The sequence below is a fragment of the Eleutherodactylus coqui genome, chromosome 7 (genome assembly GCF_035609145.1).
Source record: "Eleutherodactylus coqui strain aEleCoq1 chromosome 7, aEleCoq1.hap1, whole genome shotgun sequence".
Lineage (NCBI taxonomy): Eukaryota > Metazoa > Chordata > Amphibia > Anura > Eleutherodactylidae > Eleutherodactylus > Eleutherodactylus coqui.
The window spans coordinates 201,601,484-201,625,555 of NC_089843.1; the positions used below are offsets into that span (position 1 = coordinate 201,601,484).

General features: G+C 46.5%; 4 non-coding genes across 4 annotated transcripts; all 4 read right to left on the minus strand.

Annotated features, from left to right (window-relative positions):
• Positions 1-562: 562 nt before the first annotated feature.
• On the minus strand, positions 563-752 carry LOC136573871 (U2 spliceosomal RNA). The gene has a single exon (XR_010786087.1). It is a non-coding gene; the product is annotated as a U2 spliceosomal RNA (small nuclear RNA).
• Positions 753-8,696: 7,944 nt separating this feature from the next.
• LOC136573930 (U2 spliceosomal RNA) lies at positions 8,697-8,886 on the minus strand. The gene has a single exon (XR_010786131.1). It is a non-coding gene; the product is annotated as a U2 spliceosomal RNA (small nuclear RNA).
• Positions 8,887-16,808: 7,922 nt separating this feature from the next.
• On the minus strand, positions 16,809-16,999 carry LOC136573733 (U2 spliceosomal RNA). The gene has a single exon (XR_010785955.1). It is a non-coding gene; the product is annotated as a U2 spliceosomal RNA (small nuclear RNA).
• A 2,618-nt stretch (positions 17,000-19,617) lies between these two features.
• Positions 19,618-19,803, minus strand: LOC136573913 (U2 spliceosomal RNA). Its single transcript, XR_010786121.1, has one exon. It is a non-coding gene; the product is annotated as a U2 spliceosomal RNA (small nuclear RNA).
• Between the last annotated feature and the right edge of the window lie 4,269 nt (positions 19,804-24,072).

Genomic DNA, 24,072 nt, shown 5'->3' on the forward strand with positions numbered 1-24,072 from the left:
CCGGGGCCGGCCGCTTTTCGACTACCAGCGACTGCAGGTCACACACACAGGCTGGTTGGAATGGCCTAGCATTATCCTGATCTGGAGGTGTAACTTGAAGCTGCGGGGCCCGAGTACAAAGTCTGGAACTGGGCCCCCAAACTATAAAGCTTCATTGATAGCATTGGTTTACAATGTGGGGAAGAGAGACTTTATGGGCCCCCTGGGGCTCCGGGCCCCCTGCACATACACCCATGACCCGAATACGTGAAGCATACAGACGCAGGCTGCCAGGATACGCTGTGCCTGCCCGATGTTTCCAACTTGGCTATTAGCGCAGCGGTAGGTACGAACTATAGAGTGCGGCTGCCATATGAACTGGTGTGTGTGTTGTTTTGCTTCCAGTTGTACCTGTGCTGTGCACACTCTGGCAGACGCAGCTGCTCAGTGGATACAATGTTGCGAGCAGACGGGCTGAGTGTCAATCAAAGTGCTTGGGTGGTGGTAGCAGCAGCCGCCACAGCTGCGCTGCACCTCTTGCTCGTCGGTGTTGTTTTTCTGCTTTTGGAAACGGTTGTAGGAAAGGGGGTGCACCGGTCCTGGAGGTACTGCAATACCAGGTCAATGCGTGGAGTGGACAGAGCAAGCTCTTTTTCCAGCTCCCTGTTCTAAAAATCCATTTAATATATGGTCCCCAGATAGGGGACGTATCAGATATTAAACTGATAAGAACAGATTTTTTTTTTTTTAAGTTGACAAACCCCGAGGGGTATTTTTATTTCAACAACATATTTCCAGACATATTAAAATGCTCATATAGTACATTAAAAACACATTGTATAACATATTAAAACATACCATATAAAACATTCCAAAAATTGTCTACCTATATTACATGTTGTTAAAATTCACATTAAAAACCACATAAAAGGGCGCTTGGTGGCACTATATGATGGAGCTCCATTCCCCGATCAGCCATTTTCTCGATAAAATAGGAAAGTTTTTCCTGTCCACAATATAATATTCGTATGATTCATTAAGAGCAATGGATAAAATATCTTTAACCGATAAAACCTCGTGCTTAAAAACTAAAATGTTTCTGGACTTCCACAGAGCTGCCTTCACCGAGTTGACCATCTTCCATGCCATAATTCTCTCAGTCCGTGTGGGGCATTCCAGACATCCATATAATACTCCTTCCAGTGTTAGTTTCTTTAATCCTGTTATTCTTTTAAGCAAGGGTAAAAACTGAGTCCATATCCTTTTGGTTAAAAAGCAAGTCCATATCAGATGCTGTGTCGTTTCCTCTTCTCCACATCCGGGTCTTGGGCATGCGGCGGTGTTGGTCAGTCCTCTACGATGCTGGAATGCCCGGCATGGAAGACAGTCGTGTATGCAGCTCCAGGCCAGATCCTTCTGTGGGTTAAAAATATGATTATTAACTAGTCTCCAGGTGTCCTTTGTTTTGCGCTCATTAAAATTACTAACTTGAACATAAAAGCCACTTTCCTTAAAACTCTTTATCATTAATTTAGAATTCATTAAAACCTGTGCACTTTTTCCAGTAAAATCGTATAAAACCACAATTTTCTCTAAAATCGCATAGTCTTTGGACAGATTAAAAGAATAAGGGGAGTTTAAAACCGTTTTGAACCATCCGTTCCGCCTCATAAAATAACCTGTGTTGTAGCGTAAAAAGTAAGACCATGCGTGGTTTTTAAAAAGTGCGCCCAGGCACATGCTAAAATACTTTATATATAAAAAGGCTTTCAGATCGGGGAAGTCTTTACCGCCCATTATTTTTGGCTTCATTACTATTTCTCTTTTTAGTTTTTCCATTTTGGAGCTCCAGAAGAAGGTAAAAACAGCTTTTACGATTTTGTTAAAAACTCTACCAGGAGGGGGGAACACTAGGCTTAAATACAATAAAATCGGTAAAATCACCATTTTTATGATTAAAACCCTCCCCTCCATGGTCAACCTTCTCATATTCCACATACATATTTTCTTGTTTATCTTTTGTGCCACCAAGTCCCAGCTGTTAAGACCTCTGTTGTCCTCGTTGAAGGAGACACCTAAAATCTGCACCGAGTCGGACACAGGAATGGGGACATCTGACAATGGCAGGTCCCCGATATTTAAAATACTGCTTTTGTTAAAATTTACCTTAAAACCCGAGGCGCAGCAATAAAACTCTATTTGTCTGGTTGCTCTCTGGATCGACAGGGTGTCCCTTCCAAGAATTGTCACATCGTCCATGTACCCCACTACTTTGGCCTCGATCCCCCCCCCGCCGGGCAGGGGGATCCCACGGATCAGCTTGTCCCGTCTTATGGTGCATAGAAGAGGCTCTAGTGTGCAGATAAAAAGTAGTGGGGACAAGGGACACCCCTGCTTTACCCCGGACTTTAAAAGTACTTCCTGTGTCCTAAAACCATTGACTAAAATTCTACTCGTGCAGTTGTTGTAAAACGCTTTTAAAGACAATAAAAAACCTTCCGGTATACCCATTCTCTCTAAAACCTTAAAAAGATAAAAATGTGACACACGGTCAAAGGCTTTTTCAAAGTCGATAGTTAAAACCGCCATTTTCCCGTTCCTGGACTTTGTGTCACTAATACAATCTTTTAAGAGGTTAAGATTCTCCCATATGCTCCTCCCGGGCACCCCACAGACCTGGTTGGGGTGTACAACTTTGCTTATTACGGTCTTGAGTCTATTTGCGCATATTTTGGCCATTATCTTGTAGTCACTGTTCAGAAGGGTGATCGGTCTCCAGTTCTTGATGTCTGTCTTGTCTCCTTTCTTGTATAAAAGAGACACGTCACCCTTCTTCCAGGACCCCGGGAGGGCTTTCGACATAAAAACCTCAGTAAAAAGGGAGAAAAGGTCATCCCTAAAAATACCAAAAAAGGTGACATAAAACTCTATGGGTATACCATCGGGCCCAGGCACCTTACCTGGTTTAAAACTTTTAATAGTGTCTAAAATCTCCTGTTCTGTGATGTCCCGTGATAAAATCTCACGAGAACCAGGATCTAAAACGTCAGTGATCTCCTTCAACGAGTCGTTCATAAAATCACTGTCAACAGTTTTTGTATTAAAAAGATCCGCATAAAACTCATACACTTTCTTTAAAATACCCTGTATGTCCTTGGTGCCACCGAGATCATCGAGGACTGTCCGCTTGTCTCGTATTTTCTTAAAGAAGTACCTGGAGCAGGTCTCGTTCTCCTCCAGATGTTTCACTTTCGAACGGAATATGATCTCTTTTCCTCTCTGCTCCAGGCACCGGGCGATCTCTTTCTTCACCTCGATGATCTCGTGGTCCACCTCTATATCATGTTCACGGAACTTATACAGGGTCTGCAGGCGAGTGTTCAGATTAGAATAAAATGTGCGTTTTGCTTTGGCCTTGGCGATCCCAACCTTGATAAAAAATGATTTGAATTTTTGTTTCATCTTCTCCCACCACTGGCTGGTGGGAGTGTTGGGATCTTTCACTCGCCTGCAGTTTCTATAAAAAGTGATAAAATCAGATAAAATCTGCGGATCTTCTAAAAGGGACACGTTAAATTTCCAGGCATTCTTACCGGCTTTTCTCTTAAAAACGGTATCAACTTTAAAATATAAAAGCTTGTGATCAGAAAACACGTTAGTAAAAGAATCACATCTAAAAGGCAGTACTTGATAAGAACAAAACATAAAATCTATCCTGGAGCTGCAGATCTTGTTGCTCCAGGTGACGCCGGCTTCCTCTGATGCATTGGGGTTGCATGTTTTAAAAGCATCAGTAAGTTTGGCGTCTAAAATCACGTTGCTTAGTATAGCAGAGGTCTTGTCGTAATTTCTACTTACTGATCTGGAAAGCCGGCGTTCCCCCTTTAAAATGCAATTAAAATCCCCCGCTAAAATAAGAGGATCAGAATCGCTAATAAAAAGGGGTAAAATCTCTAGCATTTCTGCACGTTCATTCTTATCTGCTGATCCGTAAAAGTTTAAAAACTGCCATTTTATACCATTAATAAAAGCCTTGACCAATAAAATTCTGCCTGGTAAAATTTCGTTAATAGTATCAATTAAAACGTTCCCTTTAAAAAGAATGGCGACCCCCGCCGATCTGGTCTCGTTAGAGCCGGACCAGACCGACGGTCCATGTACCCAGTCATCTTGGTATTTTTTATACTGGGCCCTATGCGGGATCCCGCACTCCTGCAGGAAGAAAACGGAGGCAGCAAAAATTGTCAGATAGCTGAAGAGGGCGACCCTCCTCACGTGGCTCTCGATGCTTCTGACATTAAAAGTGAGTCCCGATAGAGCAGCCATTGGAGACTAGGTGATAACGAGGGTCTTCTCTTAGAAGTCTCCGGGCAAGCCAAAGACCTCGCTGGCACTCTCGCACCCCCCCACATCCGAATCCATCGTAAGCGGGGATGCTGGAGAGGAACCTACCTCACTAAGTGGACCCCCTACGGTGCCCGAGAGAGGGATCTGCGTGAGATCCCATATCGCCTGTATTCCCTCCGGAATCTCCAGGGGGGCTAGCAGGCCAGCTCCCGTCTCCATCTCTTCCCCTTCTGTCGGGGTGGGTACTCGGCTCGTTCCTGATCCACCGCTCTCGGAGGTGGCTCCCCCCGCCCCCTCCTGCCGAGGAGGGGGAGGGGCCTTCTGCGATGACACCGCAGGGGGTACTTTCTCCGGGTCCTCCGGCTCCGCCGGGATCTCCGGAGTTCCCCCCTGCACCACCTCCGAGTATAACCTTCCGCCCGAGCCTTTCCTCCTTTTATTTGCTGCTGCTGCCGCCGTGCCCCCCGGGTCCTCCGCCTCAGGCACCGCTTGAGCGGGCATCTTGGGAGGGTCTGGACCGGCTTCCTTGGCCCTACTACCTCCACCGGTTTCCCGGGAGGGAGAGCCTGTCCGCCGATCACTCACCCTCCGCTTGATGCTCCGCTGCTCCAAACCGTCCTTCTTGGGGGGTCCACTGGAGACCTCCATCTCCTCAGGTTCCTCTCCCTGGGGGGGTGTTGTTCGGTTCTCTGGCTGCCCTGGCCGCTCCTCGGGTCCGGGTCGCCCTTGCTGCTCCGCTTTCTGTGCTCTGTGGGGACAAGACGTGTAGAGGTGACCAACACCGCCGCAAAAAAAACACCCTTTTCCTTTCTTACATTGACTCGTTTCATGGTCTGTGCCCCCACATTTCTTGCATGTACTAGCGCAATTTTCTTTTTGGTGACCGTATTGTGAGCAAATCCTGCAGAAGTCAGGCATTCCCGCAAAGTACAGGTCGCCATTCACTTTCCCCAATTTAAAACGCGCGGGCGGTAAGATCACTCCCCCGGGCCGACTGGGGTCACTTACACACGTGGCCTGGAATCGCCATTTTGAGGTCCAAATACCAAACTCGTTCATTATCTTTCCCATACATCTGACAGATTTGAAATAACGTAGTAGGAAGTCCTCGACCTCTTTCACGTCAATGTAGGGAGAATACATCTTAATCACTACGAGTTTAGTGATGTCAAGGACGTGCTCGACTAGCAAGACACCCTCAAGCCTCGGATCTTTTTTCTCGGGAATCGCTGCCACTACGTCACGGAAGATGCCATTTTCGGTAAAAGTTACGTCATAGATCCGACGCTTGGGGTAATCTTGTATCGCTAGTATTTCGCGTTTCTGCACGTTAAAAGCTCCTTTAAGCACGTCCTCAACCACATACTTCAAGCCACGTGTGTCCGCACTGTCCAAAAAAGAGACACGTATCGTGTTCTTAATCCGCGCATAAGCCGGTATGTCGTGAGGGCCCTCGCCCATTTTAGAAATCGTCATTATCACAAGACCGCTCTTGTGATGTCCAACTAGGTGGGTGCCCTCCTCTGGCCCGGAGACCAGAAGAGGCCGGGGGATCGCGACTCGTTTACCCTGGGACTAATCCCTCTCCCCAATAGCAGCAGGCGGGTGAAGCCCACCGGAGTGGGCGATCCCGCCAGGCAGAGGAGAGGGGTACCCGAGTTACCTCCTGACTAAGACCGCCTGTACCAGGTACACTTGATCTTAGCCAAAAGGCCGAGAAGCGATAACCCGAAATGGGTTTCACCTGTAGCCCGGTCCGCCCAACTCCACTTCCAAGGCTTGAGGCAACACGCTCAGCCAGCACTCTGGGCGCACCCACAATGCACCCAGGCAGCTGGGAGAGCTAGTAAAACTTTCCATAGCCCCGCCCCACGCCTTCTCAACCGCGCCCAGCCTCACACCCTCAGTCCTTCCTCTTGCACCGTGCTCACGCATCCTAGGCTTGCAGAGCCTGCTGCTGCAGGACTCGTCAGCTCCCTACAAACGAGGGTTAAGCCGGCGATGACACTAGAAGCAAGCACTAGTTTGTCTCTGAAGGTGCGTCGGCCGGTCGGTTGGAGGGATCTCTTCGGCCAGCCGCATTTCGAGTAGGGACGGATGGAAACTTTTTACCTAAAATAAGGGAAATTGGCTTCGGCCCCATAGGGCTTTATTGCCTTCCCCTGGGCCAGCATTAGTAGACCCTAGTAAGGAGAATATTAGAGCGGCATGGTCATCCGAAGAACTTAAAAACATACAGCAGGCCTTTTTTGCCCGCCCGCCATACATACATACATACCTACAGATTTTATATTTTTTTTACATATATACATTATATATATATATATACATACATACATACATACATACATACATACACACACACACACACACACACACACACACACACACATATACACACACACATACAATCTTAAATCTATCTTTAATCTATATCTACAAAATCTGTAAATTAGAAATAATCCATATCTATATTCTACATAATTAATAAAGATAGATAGATAGATAGATAGATAGATAGATAGATAGATAGACTCACATACATGCATACATACATACATACTGTATGCAATTGAGCCAGGTGTTTGGAAGGCTGACGATGTCACTCCTTTGTGATGTCATCAATTTAGAAGCATTAATACCGGGCTTGGCAGCCATTTCAGTCAGTCTCTGCTGCAGCTGGGAGACGGGAGATGGTCTTTATTTCCACCAAGAAGCTGCAGAACTACCGGTAACTGCATCATTTTTATTTTATTCAATATAGGTTTTATTGGTTTCATGGAGGGGGGGAAACTTTTGCCTTATCTCAAAGCAATGTAAAAATAACTTTGACAATGAAACTTAATAAATCAATTTCGAGTTGAACTATATCATGTTTGTCTGTGATATTTTATAAGGTCTACAAACAGGGGAATGAGGGGAGGGTAAGGGGGGGGGGGGAGTGGTAAGGGAGGGTAGGTATCTATGACACGGGAGAAAGAGAAAATAAAACAAAAAGGGGGGGGGGGGGGGCGGGCTCCGGAATTGTTGTTTCTCTTTACAATTGTGGTTTAAACGTGTTACTCACATGTCCCTGTCTGTAACCACTTGGTAAATAGGGGTGAGCTCCGGGCATCTATCCATATCGCCCAGGTGTGATACAATTTATCATAGCCTGACGGCTCATCTAGAAGCCTCGTTCTCTCCATACGCTCTATTTCGTGGATCATTGTTATTTTTAGTGGAGTGCATTTTTTATGCAGCACACAAGGGGGAGACAGCGGCCTACCAAAATCTAGTTGGCTGCTGCTGTGGCTTTCTTTTTTTTAAAAAAAGGTAGGTTCCGTTCTTCCATGGTGAGGAATAGGCAGGGAGGTTCCGTTTTTGCCAGCTGGGGAATGCTTATAGGCAAGGCCTTATCCCTGGTGGTGCATGTAACGTTAGACCACGTTTCAGCATTCAGTCAGTCAGTGGCTGACAAACGAGCTCCATGCAAGTTTACATTAAACAGACACATTTCTTTCTTTACTGTATTGACTGCGGTCTGTAATCGAGCGGTTGAACTGTTTCTGTGTCCATGCATTGAATAAAGCAATACATCCTTGTAAAGTAGACGTCCGTTCGTTGGAGTTCTTTGCTCCCCGAGTGTTGCTCCATCTCTAAACGTTGGCCTGGATCTTCATGGACGAATACTGCCCATCCCACGTGGAGCGTGTATCTCAGCCCGCGTGGAGTGCTGCAGTCCAATGAGGTATTCCGTGCTACATAGCAAGCCTTGGGCCTGTGTGATTGGGGGTCCGCTGCTGTCTGTCCACTCTGAAGCGCGCATCCGGGGCCGGCCGCTTTTCGACTACCAGCGACTGCAGGTCACACACACAGGCTGGTTGGAATGGCCTAGCATTATCCTGATCTGGAGGTGTAACTTGAAGCTGCGGGGCCCGAGTACAAAGTCTGGAACTGGGCCCCCAAACTATAAAGCTTCATTGATAGCATTGGTTTACAATGTGGGGAAGAGAGACTTTATGGGCCCCCTGGGGCTCCGGGCCCCCTGCACATACACCCATGACCCGAATACGTGAAGCATACAGACGCAGGCTGCCAGGATACGCTGTGCCTGCCCGATGTTTCCAACTTGGCTATTAGCGCAGCGGTAGGTACGAACTATAGAGTGCGGCTGCCATATGAACTGGTGTGTGTGTTGTTTTGCTTCCAGTTGTACCTGTGCTGTGCACACTCTGGCAGACGCAGCTGCTCAGTGGATACAATGTTGCGAGCAGACGGGCTGAGTGTCAATCAAAGTGCTTGGGTGGTGGTAGCAGCAGCCGCCACAGCTGCGCTGCACCTCTTGCTCGTCAGTTTTGTTTTTCTGCTTTTGGAAACTGCTGTAGGAAAGGGGGTGCACCGGTCCTGGAGGTACTGCAATACCAGGTCAATGCGTGGAGTGGACAGAGCAAGCTCTTTTTCCAGCTCCCTGTTCTAAAAATCCATTTAATATATGGTCCCCAGATAGGGGACGTATCAGATATTAAACTGATAAGAACAGATTTTTTTTTTTAAGTTGACAAACCCTCCACAAGGGGGGGTGTTTTTATTTGCACAACATATATTTACATAGACGCTTTAAAAATGTTTGTCAATAGTACCTTAAAACATATTAATAACACATTAAAACATACCATTTAAAACATTTGTCTACGTATAATACATGTTAAAATACAAAACAAATTAAAAATCACATAAAAGGGCCCTTGGTGGCATCAAATTATGGAGCTCCATTCTGCTAAAAGCCATTTTCTCGCTAAAACAGGAAAATTTTTCTTGTCTACTAAAAAGTACTGGTGCATCTCATTAAGAGTAATTGATAAAATGTCCTTCACAGATAAAACTTCATGTTTAAAAACTAAAATGTTTCTGGTTTTCCACAGAGCTGCTTTGACCGAGTTGACCATCTTCCATGCCATAATTCTTTGAGTCTGTGTGGGGCATTCCAGGCATCCATATAAAACGGCTTCCACTGTCAGTTTCTTAAGTCCGGTGATCTTTATCATAAGCGGTGATATCTTAGTCCATACTTTCTTGGCGATAAAACAAGTCCATATTAGATGTAGTGTTGTTTCTTCTCCTGGGCATCCGGGTCTTGGGCATGCGGCAGTGTTGGTCAAACCTCTACGATGCTGGAATGCCCGGCATGGAAGGCAGTCATGGACGCAGCTCCAGGCCAGATCTTTCTGTGAATTAAAAATATAGTGGTTAACCATCATCCAGGTCTCTTTACTCTTTTTTTCGTTAAAATTACTGACTTGTACATAAAAACCACTTTCTTTTATGGTTTTTAAAATGCCTTTACTGTTCATTAAAATTTGCGCACTTTTGCCAGTAAAATTATATAAAATCACTATTTTTTCTAAAATCTTATACTCACGGGGCAAGTTAAAAGAATAAGGGGAATTTAAAACCGTGCGGAACCATCCATTCCTCCTCATAAAATAGCCAGTATTGTATCGTAAAAAATAAGACCAATAGTGATTTTTAAAAAGAGCACCAATACACATACTAAAATACTTCGTATATAAAAAGGCTTTAAAATCAGGGAAATCTTTTCCTCCCATCTCCTTCGGCTTCATTACGATTTCCCTGCTGAGTTTTTCCATCTTGGAGCTCCATAAGAATGTGAAGCATGCCTTTACAATTTTATTAAAAACTCTGCCAGGAGGGGGAAACACCAAGCTTAAATACAGTAAAATGGGTAAAATCACTGACTTTGTGATTAAAACCCTCCCCTCCATGGTCAGCTGCCGCATGCTCCACATACAAATTTTCTTATTGACTTTCTGTGCCACCAAGTCCCAACTATTAAGACCTCTGTTGTCCTCGTTGAAGGAGACACCTAAAATTTGCACTGAGTCGGACACAGGGATGGGGACATCTGACAATGGCAGGTCCCCGATGTTTAAAATGCTACTCTTGTTAAAATTTACCTTAAAACCCGAGGCGCAGCAATAAAACTCAATTTGCCTTGATGCTCTCTGGATTGACAGGGTGTCCCTTCCAAGTATTGCCACATCGTCCATGTACCCCACTACTTTGGCCTCGATCCCCCCCCCGCCGGGCAGGGGGATCCCTCGGATCAGCTTGTCCCGTCGGATTGTACATAAAAGAGGCTCTAGGGCGCAGATAAAAAGTAGTGGGGACAAGGGACACCCCTGCTTCACCCCGGAATTTAAAAGTACTTCCTGTGTCCTAAAACCATTGACTAAAATTCTGCTTGTGCAATTATCGTAAAACGCTTTAAGAGACAATAAAAAACCTTCCGGTATACCCATTCTCTCTAAAACCTTAAAAAGATAAAAATGTGACACTCGGTCAAAGGCTTTCTCGAAGTCTATTGTTAAAATTGCCATTTGACCTTGTCTTGATTTTGTGTCACTAATAACATCTTTGATCAGGTTAAGATTCTCCCATATGCTCCTCCCGGGCACCCCACAGACCTGGTTGGGGTGTACAATTTTGCTTACTACGGTCTTTAGTCTGTTCGCACATATTTTGGCCATTATTTTGTAGTCACTGTTCAGAAGGGTGATCGGTCTCCAGTTTTTAATATCGGTCTTGTCTCCTTTTTTGTATAGGAGAGACACGTCACCCTTCTTCCAGGACCCCGGGAGGGCTTTAGACATAAAAACTTCAATAAAAAGGGAGAAGAGGTCATCCTTAAAAATACCAAAAAAGGTGACATAAAACTCAATGGGTATACCATCAGGCCCAGGCACCTTACCTGGTTTAAAACTCTTAATAGTCTCTAAAATCTCCTGTTCTGTGATGTCCCTTAGTAAAATCTCACGAGAACCAGGATCTAAAACGTCAGTGATCTCCTTCAACGAGTCATTCATAAAATCACTGTCAACAGGTTTAGTATTAAAAAGATCCGCATAAAACTCATACACTTTCTTTAAAATACCCTGTATGTCCTTGGTGCCACCGAGATCATCGAGGACTGTCCGCTTGTCTCTTATCTTCTTGAAGAAGTACCTGGAGCAGGTTTCATTTTCCTCCAGATGTTGTACTTTAGAGCGGAAGATTATTTCTTTTCCCCTCTGCTCCAGGCACCGGGCGATCTCTTTCTTCACCTCGATGATCTCGTGGTCCACCTCTATATCATGTTCACGGAACTTATACAGGGTTTGCAGGCGAGTGTTCAGGTTGGAATAAAATGTGCGTTTTTCTTTAGCCTTGGCGATCCCAACCTTGATAAAAAAGTTTTTAATTTTTTGCTTCATCATCTCCCACCACTGGCTGGTGGGAGTGTTGGGATCTTTCACTCGCCTGCAGTCTTTATAAAAAGTGATAAAATCGGATAAAACCTGCGGATCTTCTAAAAGGGACACGTTAAACTTCCAGGCATTTTTACCGGATTTCCTCTTTAAAACGGTATCAACTTTAAAATATAAAAGCTTATGGTCAGAGAAAATGTTGGTAAAAGAATCACATCTAAAAGGCAGTACTTGATAAGAACAGAACATAAAATCTATCCTGGAGCTGCAGATCTTGTTGCTCCAGGTGACGCCGGCTTCCTCTGATGCGTTGGGATTGCATTTCTTAAAAGCATCAGTGAGCTTGGCGTCTAAAATCAGATTTTTTAACATAGAAGAGGTCTTATCATAATTTCTGCTCACTGAGCTAGAAAGCCGGCGTTCCCCCTTTAAAATACAATTAAAATCCCCTGCTAAAATCAGGGGGTCGGAATCGTTAATAAAAAGGGGTAAAATCTCTAGCATCTCTGCTCGCTCTTTCTTATCAGCTGATCCATAAAAGTTTAAAAACTGCCACTTTATACCATTGATAAAAGCCTTGACCAATAAAACTCTGCCTGGTAAAATTTCATTAATAACGTCAATTAAAACGTTCCCTTTAAAAAGAATGGCGACCCCCGCCGATCTGGTCTCGTTAGAGCCGGACCAGACCGACGGTCCATGTACCCAGTCATCTTGGTATTTTTTGTAGTTTGCTCTATGCGGGATGCCGCACTCCTGCAGGAAAAATACGGAGGCAGCAAAGATAGTCAGGTAGTTGAAGAGGGCGACCCTCCTCACGTGGCTCTCGATACTTCTGACATTAAAAGTGAGTCCCGACAGAGCAGCCATTGGAGACTAGGATATACGTGGGTCTTCAAAAGTCTCCGGGCAAGCCAAAGACCTCGCTAGCACTCTCACACCCCCCCGCATCCGAATCTATCGAGAACGGCGATGCTGGAGAGGAACCCACTCCACTTAGTGGACCCCCGACGGTGCCCGAGAGAGGGATTTGCGTTAGATCCCATATCGATTCTATTCCTTCCGGAAACTCCAAGGGGGCCAGCAGGCCGGCTCCCGTGCTTATTTCTGTCCCCTCCGCCGGGGTGGGTACTTGGCTCACTTGCGTTTCTGTGCCCTCGGAGGTGGCACCCCGCGCCCCCTCCTGGCCGGGAGGGGGAGGGGCCTTCTGGGATGACACAGCAGGGGGTACTTCCCCCGGGTCCTCCGACTTCGCCGGGATCTCCGGGGTTCCCCCCTGCACCACCTCCGAATAAAGCTTGCCTCCTGAGCCTTTCCGCCGTTTCTGCGTTGCGGCCGCTGTGCCCCCTGGGTCCTCCACCTCGGGCACCGCTTGAGCGGGCATCTTCGGAGGGCCTGGACCGGCTTCCCCGGCTCTACTACCTCTACCGGTTTCCCGGGAGGGAGAGCCTGTCCGCCGGTCACTCACCCTCCTTTTGATGCTCCGCTGCTCCTTACCACTCTGGGGGGGTCCACTGGAGACCTCCATCTCCTCAGGTTCCTCTCCCTGGGGGGGTGCTGCTTGGTCATCTGGCTGCCCTGGCTGCTCTTTGGGTCCGGGTCGCCCTTGCTGCTCCGTCTTCTGTGCTCTGTGGGGGCAAAACGTGTAGAGGTGACCAACACTGCCGCAAAAATAACATCCTTTCCCTTTCTGACATTGAGTAGTTTCGTGATCCGTGCCCCCACACTTCTTACAGGTGCTCGCACAGGAATCCTTATGGTGACCGTATTGTGAACAAATCCTGCAGAAGTCGGGCATTCCCGCAAAGTACAGGTCGCCATTCACTTTGCCCAATTTAAAACGCGCTGGCGGCAAGATCACTCCCCCCGGCTTACTGGGGTCACTTACACACGTGGCCTGGAAACGCCACTTCGAGGTCCAGATACCAAACTCGTTCATTATCTTTCCCATACATCTGACGGATTTAAAATAGCGTAGAAGGAAATCCTCAACCTCTTTAACGTCAATGTAGGGTGAATACATCTTAATCACTACGAGTTTGGTTATGTCGAGGACGTGCTCGACCAGCAAGACACCCGCAAGCTTCGGATCTTTTTTGCTCGGTATGGCTGCAACCAGGTCTCGAAAGATGCCCGTCTCAGTTAGGGTGACGTCATAGATCCGTCGCTTGGGGTAGTCTTGGATCGCTAGAATCTCACGTTTTTGTACATTAAATACTCCTTGTAGCACGTCCTCGACCACATACCTCAGGCCACGTGTATCCGCACTATTGGTAAAAGAGACACGTACGGTGTTCTTTATCCGCACATAAGCCGGTATTTCGGTTGGGTTTTCACCCATGTTGTAGCTATAGTGTCACAAACCGCCTTGTGACGCCTAGGAATAAGTGCCCTCCTCTGGCCCGGAGACCAGAAGAGGCAGGGGGATCGCAACTCGTTTACTCTGGGACTAATCCCTCTCCCTAATGGCAGCAGGCGGGTGAAGCCCACCGAAGTGGGCGATCCCGCCAGGCAAAGGAGAGGGGTACCCGAGTTACCTTCCGGCTAAGACTTCCTGTACCAGGTACACTTGGTCTTAGCCAAAAGGCCGAGAAGCGATAACCCGAAATGGGTTTCACCTGTAGCCCGGTCCGCCCAACTCCACTTCCAAGGCTTGAGGCAACACGCTCAGCCAGCACTCTGGGCGCACCCACAATGCACCCAGGCAGCTGGGAGAGCTAGTAAAACTTTCCATAGCCCCGCCCCACGCCTTCTCAACCGCGCCCAGCCTCACACCCTCAGTCCTTCCTCTTGCACCGTGCTCACGCATCCTAGGCTTGCAGAGCCTGCTGCTGCAGGACTCGTCAGCTCCCTACAAACGAGGGTTAAGCCGGCGATGACACTAGAAGCAAGCACTAGTTTGTCTCTGAAGGTGCGTCGGCCGGTCGGTTGGAGGGATCTCTTCGGCCAGCCGCATTTCGAGTAGGGACGGATGGAAACTTTTTACCTAAAATAAGGGAAATTGGCTTCGGCCCCATAGGGCTTTATTGCCTTCCCCTGGGCCAGCATTAGTAGACCCTAGTAAGGAGAATATTAGAGCGGCATGGTCATCCGAAGAACTTAAAAACATACAGCAGGCCTTTTTTGCCCGCCCGCCATACATACCTACAGATTTTATATTTTTTTTACATATATACATTATATATATATATATATACATACATACATACATACATACATACACACACACACACACACACACACACACACACACATACACACACATACACACACACATACAATCTTAAATCTATCTTTAATCTATATCTACAAAATCTGTAAATTAGAAATAATCCATATCTATATTCTACATAATTAATAAAGATAGATAGATAGATAGATAGATAGATAGATAGATAGACTCACATACATGCATACATACATACATACTGTATGCAATTGAGCCAGGTGTTTGGAAGGCTGACGATGTCACTCCTTTGTGATGTCATCAATTTAGAAGCATTAATACCGGGCTTGGCAGCCATTTCAGTCAGTCTCTGCTGCAGCTGGGAGACGGGAGATGGTCTTTATTTCCACCAAGAAGCTGCGGAACTACCGGTAACTGCATCATTTTTATTTTATTCAATATAGGTTTTATTGGTTTCATGGAGGGGGGGAAACTTTTGCCTTATCTCAAAGCAATGTAAAAATAACTTTGACAATGAAACTTAATAAATCAATTTCGAGTTGAACTATATCATGTTTGTCTGTGATATTTTATAAGGTCTACAAACAGGGGAATGAGGGGATGGTAAGGGGGGGGGGAGTGGTAAGGGAGGGTAGGTATCTATGACACGGGAGAAAGAGAAAATAAAACAAAAAGGGGGGGGGGGGGGGGCGGGCTCCGGAATTGTTGTTTCTCTTTACAATTGTGGTTTAAACGTGTTACTCACATGTCCCTGTCTGTAACCACTTGGTAAATAGGGGTGAGCTCCGGGCATCTATCCATATCGCCCAGGTGTGATACAATTTATCATAGCCTGACGGCTCATCTAGAAGCCTCGTTCTCTCCATACGCTCTATTTCGTGGATCATTGTTATTTTTAGTGGAGTGCATTTTTTATGCAGCACACAAGGGGGAGACAGCGGCCTACCAAAATCTAGTTGGCTGCTGCTGTGGCTTTCTTTTTTTTAAAAAAAGGTAGGTTCCGTTCTTCCATGGTGAGGAATAGGCAGGGAGGTTCCGTTTTTGCCAGCTGGGGAATGCTTATAGGCAAGGCCTTATCCCTGGTGGTGCATGTAACGTTAGACCACGTTTCAGCATTCAGTCAGTCAGTGGCTGACAAACGAGCTCCATGCAAGTTTACATTAAACAGACACATTTCTTTCTTTACTGTATTGACTGCGGTCTGTAATCGAGCGGTTGAACTGTTTCTGTGTCCATGCATTGAATAAAGCAATACATCCTTGTAAAGTAGACGTCCGTTCGTTGGAGTTCTTTGCTCCCCGAGTGTTGCTCCATCTCTAAACGTTGGCCTGGATCTTCATGGACGAATACTGCCCATCCCACGTGGAGCGTGTATCTCAGCCCGCGTGGAGTGCTGCAGTCCAATGAGGTATTCCGTGCTACATAGCAAGCCTTGGGCCTGTGTGATTGGGGGTCCGCTGCTGTCTGTCCACTCTGAAGCGCGCATCCGGGGCCGGCCGCTTTTCGACTACCAGCGACTGCAGGTCACACACACAGGCTGGTTGGAATGGCCTAGCATTATCCTGATCTGGAGGTGTAACTTGAAGCTGCGGGGCCCGAGTACAAAGTCTGGAACTGGGCCCCCAAACTATAAAGCTTCATTGATAGCATTGGTTTACAATGTGGGGAAGAGAGACTTTATGGGCCCCCTGGGGCTCCGGGCCCCCTGCACATACACCCATGACCCGAATACGTGAAGCATACAGACGCAGGCTGCCAGGATACGCTGTGCCTGCCCGATGTTTCCAACTTGGCTATTAGCGCAGCGGTAGGTACGAACTATAGAGTGCGGCTGCCATATGAACTGGTGTGTGTGTTGTTTTGCTTCCAGTTGTACCTGTGCTGTGCACACTCTGGCAGACGCAGCTGCTCAGTGGATACAATGTTGCGAGCAGACGGGCTGAGTGTCAATCAAAGTGCTTGGGTGGTGGTAGCAGCAGCCGCCACAGCTGCGCTGCACCTCTTGCTCGTCAGTTTTGTTTTTCTGCTTTTGGAAACTGCTGTAGGAAAGGGGGTGCACCGGTCCTGGAGGTACTGCAATACCAGGTCAATGCGTGGAGTGGACAGAGCAAGCTCTTTTTCCAGCTCCCTGTTCTAAAAATCCATTTAATATATGGTCCCCAGATAGGGGACGTATCAGATATTAAACTGATAAGAACAGATACTACACTTGATCTTAGCCAAAAGGCCGAGAAGCGATAACCCGAAATGGGTTTCACCTGTAGCCCGGTCCGCCCAACTCCACTTCCAAGGCTTGAGGCAACACGCTCAGCCAGCACTCTGGGCGCACCCACAATGCACCCAGGCAGCTGGGAGAGCTAGTAAAACTTTCCATAGCCCCGCCCCACGCCTTCTCAACCGCGCCCAGCCTCACACCCTCAGTCCTTCCTCTTGCACCGTGCTCACGCATCCTAGGCTTGCAGAGCCTGCTGCTGCAGGACTCGTCAGCTCCCTACAAACGAGGGTTAAGCCGGCGATGACACTAGAAGCAAGCACTAGTTTGTCTCTGAAGGTGCGTCGGCCGGTCGGTTGGAGGGATCTCTTCGGCCAGCCGCATTTCGAGTAGGGACGGATGGAAACTTTTTACCTAAAATAAGGGAAATTGGCTTCGGCCCCATAGGGCTTTATTGCCTTCCCCTGGGCCAGCATTAGTAGACCCTAGTAAGGAGAATATTAGAGCGGCATGGTCATCCGAAGAACTTAAAAACATACAGCAGGCCTTTTTTGCCCGCCCGCCATACATACATACATACCTACAGATTTTATATTTTTTTTACATATATACATTATATATATATATATACATACATACATACATACATACATACACACACACACACACACACACACACACACATATACACACACACATACAATCTTAAATCTATCTTTAATCTATATCTACAAAATCTGTAAATTAGAAATAATCCATATCTATATTCTACATAATTAATAAAGATAGATAGATAGATAGATAGATAGATAGACTCACATACATGCATACATACATACATACTGTATGCAATTGAGCCAGGTGTTTGGAAGGCTGACGATGTCACTCCTTTGTGATGTCATCAATTTAGAAGCATTAATACCGGGCTTGGCAGCCATTTCAGTCAGTCTCTGCTGCAGCTGGGAGACGGGAGATGGTCTTTATTTCCACCAAGAAGCTGCGGAACTACCGGTAACTGCATCATTTTTATTTTATTCAATATAGGTTTTATTGGTTTCATGGAGGGGGGGAAACTTTTGCCTTATCTCAAAGCAATGTAAAAATAACTTTGACAATGAAACTTAATAAATCAATTTCGAGTTGAACTATATCATGTTTGTCTGTGATATTTTATAAGGTCTACAAACAGGGGAATGAGGGGAGGGTAAGGGGGGGGGGAGTGGTAAGGGAGGGTAGGTATCTATGACACGGGAGAAAGAGAAAATAAAACAAAAAGGGGGGGGGGGGCGGGCTCCGGAATTGTTGTTTCTCTTTACAATTGTGGTTTAAACGTGTTACTCACATGTCCCTGTCTGTAACCACTTGGTAAATAGGGGTGAGCTCCGGGCATCTATCCATATCGCCCAGGTGTGATACAATTTATCATAGCCTGACGGCTCATCTAGAAGCCTCGTTCTCTCCATACGCTCTATTTCGTGGATCATTGTTATTTTTAGTGGAGTGCATTTTTTATGCAGCACACAAGGGGGAGACAGCGGCCTACCAAAATCTAGTTGGCTGCTGCTGTGGCTTTCTTTTTTTTAAAAAAAGGTAGGTTCCGTTCTTCCATGGTGAGGAATAGGCAGGGAGGTTCCGTTTTTGCCAGCTGGGGAATGCTTATAGGCAAGGCCTTATCCCTGGTGGTGCATGTAACGTTAGACCACGTTTCAGCATTCAGTCAGTCAGTGGCTGACAAACGAGCTCCATGCAAGTTTACATTAAACAGACACATTTCTTTCTTTACTGTATTGACTGCGGTCTGTAATCGAGCGGTTGAACTGTTTCTGTGTCCATGCATTGAATAAAGCAATACATCCTTGTAAAGTAGACGTCCGTTCGTTGGAGTTCTTTGCTCCCCGAGTGTTGCTCCATCTCTAAACGTTGGCCTGGATCTTCATGGACGAATACTGCCCATCCCACGTGGAGCGTGTATCTCAGCCCGCGTGGAGTGCTGCAGTCCAATGAGGTATTCCGTGCTACATAGCAAGCCTTGGGCCTGTGTGATTGGGGGTCCGCTGCTGTCTGTCCACTCTGAAGCGCGCATCCGGGGCCGGCCGCTTTTCGACTACCAGCGACTGCAGGTCACACACACAGGCTGGTTGGAATGGCCTAGCATTATCCTGATCTGGAGGTGTAACTTGAAGCTGCGGGGCCCGAGTACAAAGTCTGGAACTGGGCCCCCAAACTATAAAGCTTCATTGATAGCATTGGTTTACAATGTGGGGAAGAGAGACTTTATGGGCCCCCTGGGGCTCCGGGCCCCCTGCACATACACCCATGACCCGAATACGTGAAGCATACAGACGCAGGCTGCCAGGATACGCTGTGCCTGCCCGATGTTTCCAACTTGGCTATTAGCGCAGCGGTAGGTACGAACTATAGAGTGCGGCTGCTATATGAACTGGTGTGTGTGTTGTTTTGCTTCCAGTTGTACCTGTGCTGTGCACACTCTGGCAGACGCAGCTGCTCAGTGGATACAATGTTGCGAGCAGACGGGCTGAGTGTCAATCAAAGTGCTTGGGTGGTGGTAGCAGCAGCCGCCACAGCTGCGCTGCACCTCTTGCTCGTCAGTTTTGTTTTTCTGCTTTTGGAAACTGCTGTAGGAAAGGGGGTGCACCGGTCCTGGAGGTACTGCAATACCAGGTCAATGCGTGGAGTGGACAGAGCAAGCTCTTTTTCCAGCTCCCTGTTCTAAAAATCCATTTAATATATGGTCCCCAGATAGGGGACGTATCAGATATTAAACTGATAAGAACAGATTTTTTTTTTTTTTTTTTTAAACCAAAGGTTTTTATTTATTTACAACATAATAATTCCATCACATCAAACAACAGAAATACATTACAAATCATGACAAATCAACTAATTGTATCCATTTTTTAACCTTCCATATTCCTTCCGCATCGACTCCATCCTTTCTTTTATCCCATAAATAAATAAAGTATAATTTCCCCAACACCATTCTCACGCTGTCCCTCTCACTTACATCCTTCCTCTTGAACACATACACATTCCTTACATCCCACAACACTTCCTTCACACACGCCATAAACAGCCACAACAGTCTCTCTCTCGCACTGCCTCTCGCACCCAAACCAAACATAACTAACTCAAAGGACATGAAATTAACTCCTGTTATCTCCTTACATAACGAGCCAAGTCTCCGCAGCACATTTTGTGCATGGCTGCAGTTCCAAAATAAATGAACCACATTCTCACATCCACCGCACCCCTCTCTCGGACATCTCTCACTCCTCACCAAACCTCTCACACGCTGAAACTCTCGCACCGGTAACACGCCATGCAGACTCTGCCATACAATCTCACTCTGCCTATTACTCATCCCATCCATCCGCACTTTCTTCCACACTCTCTCCACATTCACTCTGCTAACAGAATTAATATCAGACACCTCATCCTTACTCTCAATCATTCGTTTCACCATTCGCTTATTCTTAAGTACATTCACTTCACAGTCATCCAACTCAAACTTCGCCACAAAACATGCTGTCCATTCATACCACTTAGGGATTTGGAAAGCGACTGGTTTCCTCAAGTCGTATTCGCACCATTTCATGCGCACGAACCATCTCCCTGCTAAATACCGCATCATGCACGCCCCTTTTGTAGTCTTGTGCAACATACTCAGTAGAAAGACTATGCTGTTACATCCAAAATATGCCTCTAAATTTGGGAAGCCCATCCCTCCTCTCTCCCAAGTCTTGTGTACTACCTCCCTCCTCAAGCGTTCCATCTTGGACCCCCAAAAAAACAGAAACATGACTCTGTTTATCCTCCTCTGACTCATGTATCCCGGAGGGAAAACTAATGCCACGTATAGAAAGATTGGTAAAATTACGCTTTTTAATATGAGAATTTTGCCTATCATGGTAAGATTGCGCAATTTCCAGAAATCTAGCCTTCTCTCTACCTTCTGCTTTGCCTCCTCCCAGCTCTCTTCCCCCTGTAAGTTATTATTGAATTGGATGCCTAAGATTTTAATTGGCCCGAACACAATATTTAAACCCATATCTACACTCACTCCAGTCTCACCAAACAGCTTGCACTCACTTTTGTCCCAGTTAATACGGAACGCAGACGCACCACAAAACACGGACACTAATAGCTTCACTCTCTTCACTGCACTCTCAGACTCACACATCACACACACATCATCCATATACGCACACACCTTTAACTCTCTGCCGTCACTACCTGGGATGTGGATCCCCCTCACCATCTTATCCTGTCTTATCAGGCATAGTAACGGTTCCATGGCGCAGATGAAAACCACGGCCGACAGCGGACACCCCTGACGCACACCAGACATCACATTCACTCTCCTTCCAACCTTCCCATTCACTAACATACTACTATAAATCCTTTCATACAGACTCCTCACTCGCTCTACAAACATACCCGGGAACCCCATGCACACCAACACTCGGAACAAGAATCCATGCGACAACCTATCATACGCTTTTTCAAAATCCAAGCTCACCACATACACACTCTTCTTTCGCTCCTTACAATCACTCAGACAATCCCGCACCAGACACAGACTCTCATGTACTCTCCTACCAGGCACCGCACAGTACTGGTCCTCACTCACCACACTCTCTACTACCGCACGCATCCGATTTGCAATAATTTTAGCGTAGATCTTATAATCAGTATTTAAAAGCGTAATCGGGCGCCAGTTTTTTAAGTTTTTCAAATCGCCCTTTTTGGGTATTAAGACAACCACTCCACCTCGCATACTTTCAGCCATGTCCACATTCACCCACATGTACTGGCACACTTCACACACATCTTTCCCTATCACACTCCACAGCATACGATAATACTCTATAGGCAACCCATCCATACCAGGCGTTTTATTAGCGGCCATGCTCCTGACCGCCTCCCACACTTCTTTAGTGGTAATATCTTGGTTGACGGATGCTTGCTCCGCCTCTCCTAACTTGTTTTCAAGCATGCTTAACATGTCACTCTCCAGGACTTCATCCCTCCATTTTTCTTTGTATAACTCCTCATAGAAGGACGCTATCTCCTCATGCACCTCCTCCCCCCTCACTTCCCCTCCTGTCTCTCTCTCTATTACTTCAAAAGTTGGCTTTTTTGAGAATACTTTTTTAAAGAAAAACCGCGAGCATGTCTCATCATGTAGCATCTTATCCAGCTTGGCGCGGTACATTATGCCCTTCCCTTTCTCCACTAGGTAACTATTAATTTCTCGCCTACACTTTAGGATATCCTCTTGTGTATCTATCCCGCCGTCCCGCAACTTTATCAAGAAGCTTAGTCTGTTGCTGAGCCTCACATACTCCATCTTCCTTTTCCTGGCTACTTTATGCCCTACAGACTTAAAAAAAGCCTTAGTTTTCCCCTTTACCCAGTCCCACCAATTTAGGATATTTATAAACTCGCCTCTTCTCTCCCTCCACTTTCTATATAGGCCTTCATATTGTTTTTGGATATCCTGCCCCTCCAGAAGCTTCAGGTTCAGCTTCCAGACTCCCCTCCCCCACACAACACTGTTCCCCACCTCCACCCCACATAACAAACACTCGTGATCTGAAAAAAAGGTCATTTCTTGTGTATAACTTACTGCAGTTATATCTTCAGACAGAAAACAATAATCAATTTTGGAGTGGACCCCACCCCTGTCCGCATGGTAAGTACTTAGCTGTGGGGATATGCCACATGCTTGCTGTATATCTTTTAAACGAAAATCACAACACAATTCAAATAAAAGCTTTGCAGACACATCAAATGCTTTTCTGGTGATGTCACAGTTCATATCTCCTATGAGGACAGTTGGTATCCTTCCTTGCAAAAATAATTTAATTTTGTCAAATAAGGCGCTCCTCTCCTGTTTCTCAGCAGGAGCGTACACGTTAATAACGCGGAAACGTATGCCTCTGTATAGCAGCACTGCGGAGATGCATCTCCCCGCCTCGATGACCTCGCTGCTCTGTAGCGCCAATTCTCTGGAGTTAACCAGTATACCCACTCCGTCATTCTTATTATATATGCTCCCAGACCACACAGCAGCACCATAAGGCCATTCTGAAGGGCTGATATCAGAGTCTATACCGCACTCCTGAACGCAAAATAAGTCAGCTTTTTTCTGACGCAAAAAATCAAAAACTGCAGCTCTTCTGGCCTTTGACTTGAAAACTCTTACATTCTGGGAGCATATATTTAGAACCATATCTCAGGTGTAAGCTTATAGCAACATATCATAGCTCATGCAAAACAAGAAAGTCATATACTGTATATATATCTTCACCTTTAAAGTGGCTAAACCACAAAACCAGGATATATGCACTCATAGCGGCTCAGATTATACCTCCTCGCCACTCTCACCTGAGCACTCAAGGTCCTGTGCCAGAGTCTCAAAGGGGTTACTGACCTCCATAAGCGTCCCTTTACTCTTTGTGCATTTCCTCTTTTTTGCCGTGTTTTGGTCAGCAACCTGCACAAATTCCTCCTCACTGGAGACATCAAGTCCACCTCCCCCCTCCCTCTTACATGGGACTGTCTCTGGTGATGAGAACTCCTCAATGTGTCCCGAGGGGTTAATGGGGCTGTCCACCTCCTCAATGATTTCTTCCAGCTGCCTGATTACTCCAGCCACTTGGTCTTCTGGAGTAGCACTCCCAACATTAGGCTTCTGGCTCCCAATCTTCCTTCTGATGTTCTCTTCCACCTCTGCAGCTTTAGGTTTTTTTAACCCCACAGGCTTATCCTTCACAGTAGTCTGAGGAGGTCTTGCAGTGTTCTCTGCCGCAGTCACCACAGGCTTAGTCACAGTAGCAACCTCACTTATAGCAGCAGGTGTAACACCGCTAGTAGAAGCCACATTACTAGCAGAAGCCACACGAATGGTAGTAGCCTCATGACTAGTAGCCGCCGCGTAGGATTTAGTTTTCCAGGCGCCCCTGGACGGTAGGTTTAAAGGACAGTCCCTGCACATATGGTCATTATCGCCACACAGGTCGCAGCATTTCGGTTTTGGACAACTGCCGGCGTGATGCCCGGTCTCCTGACAGTTT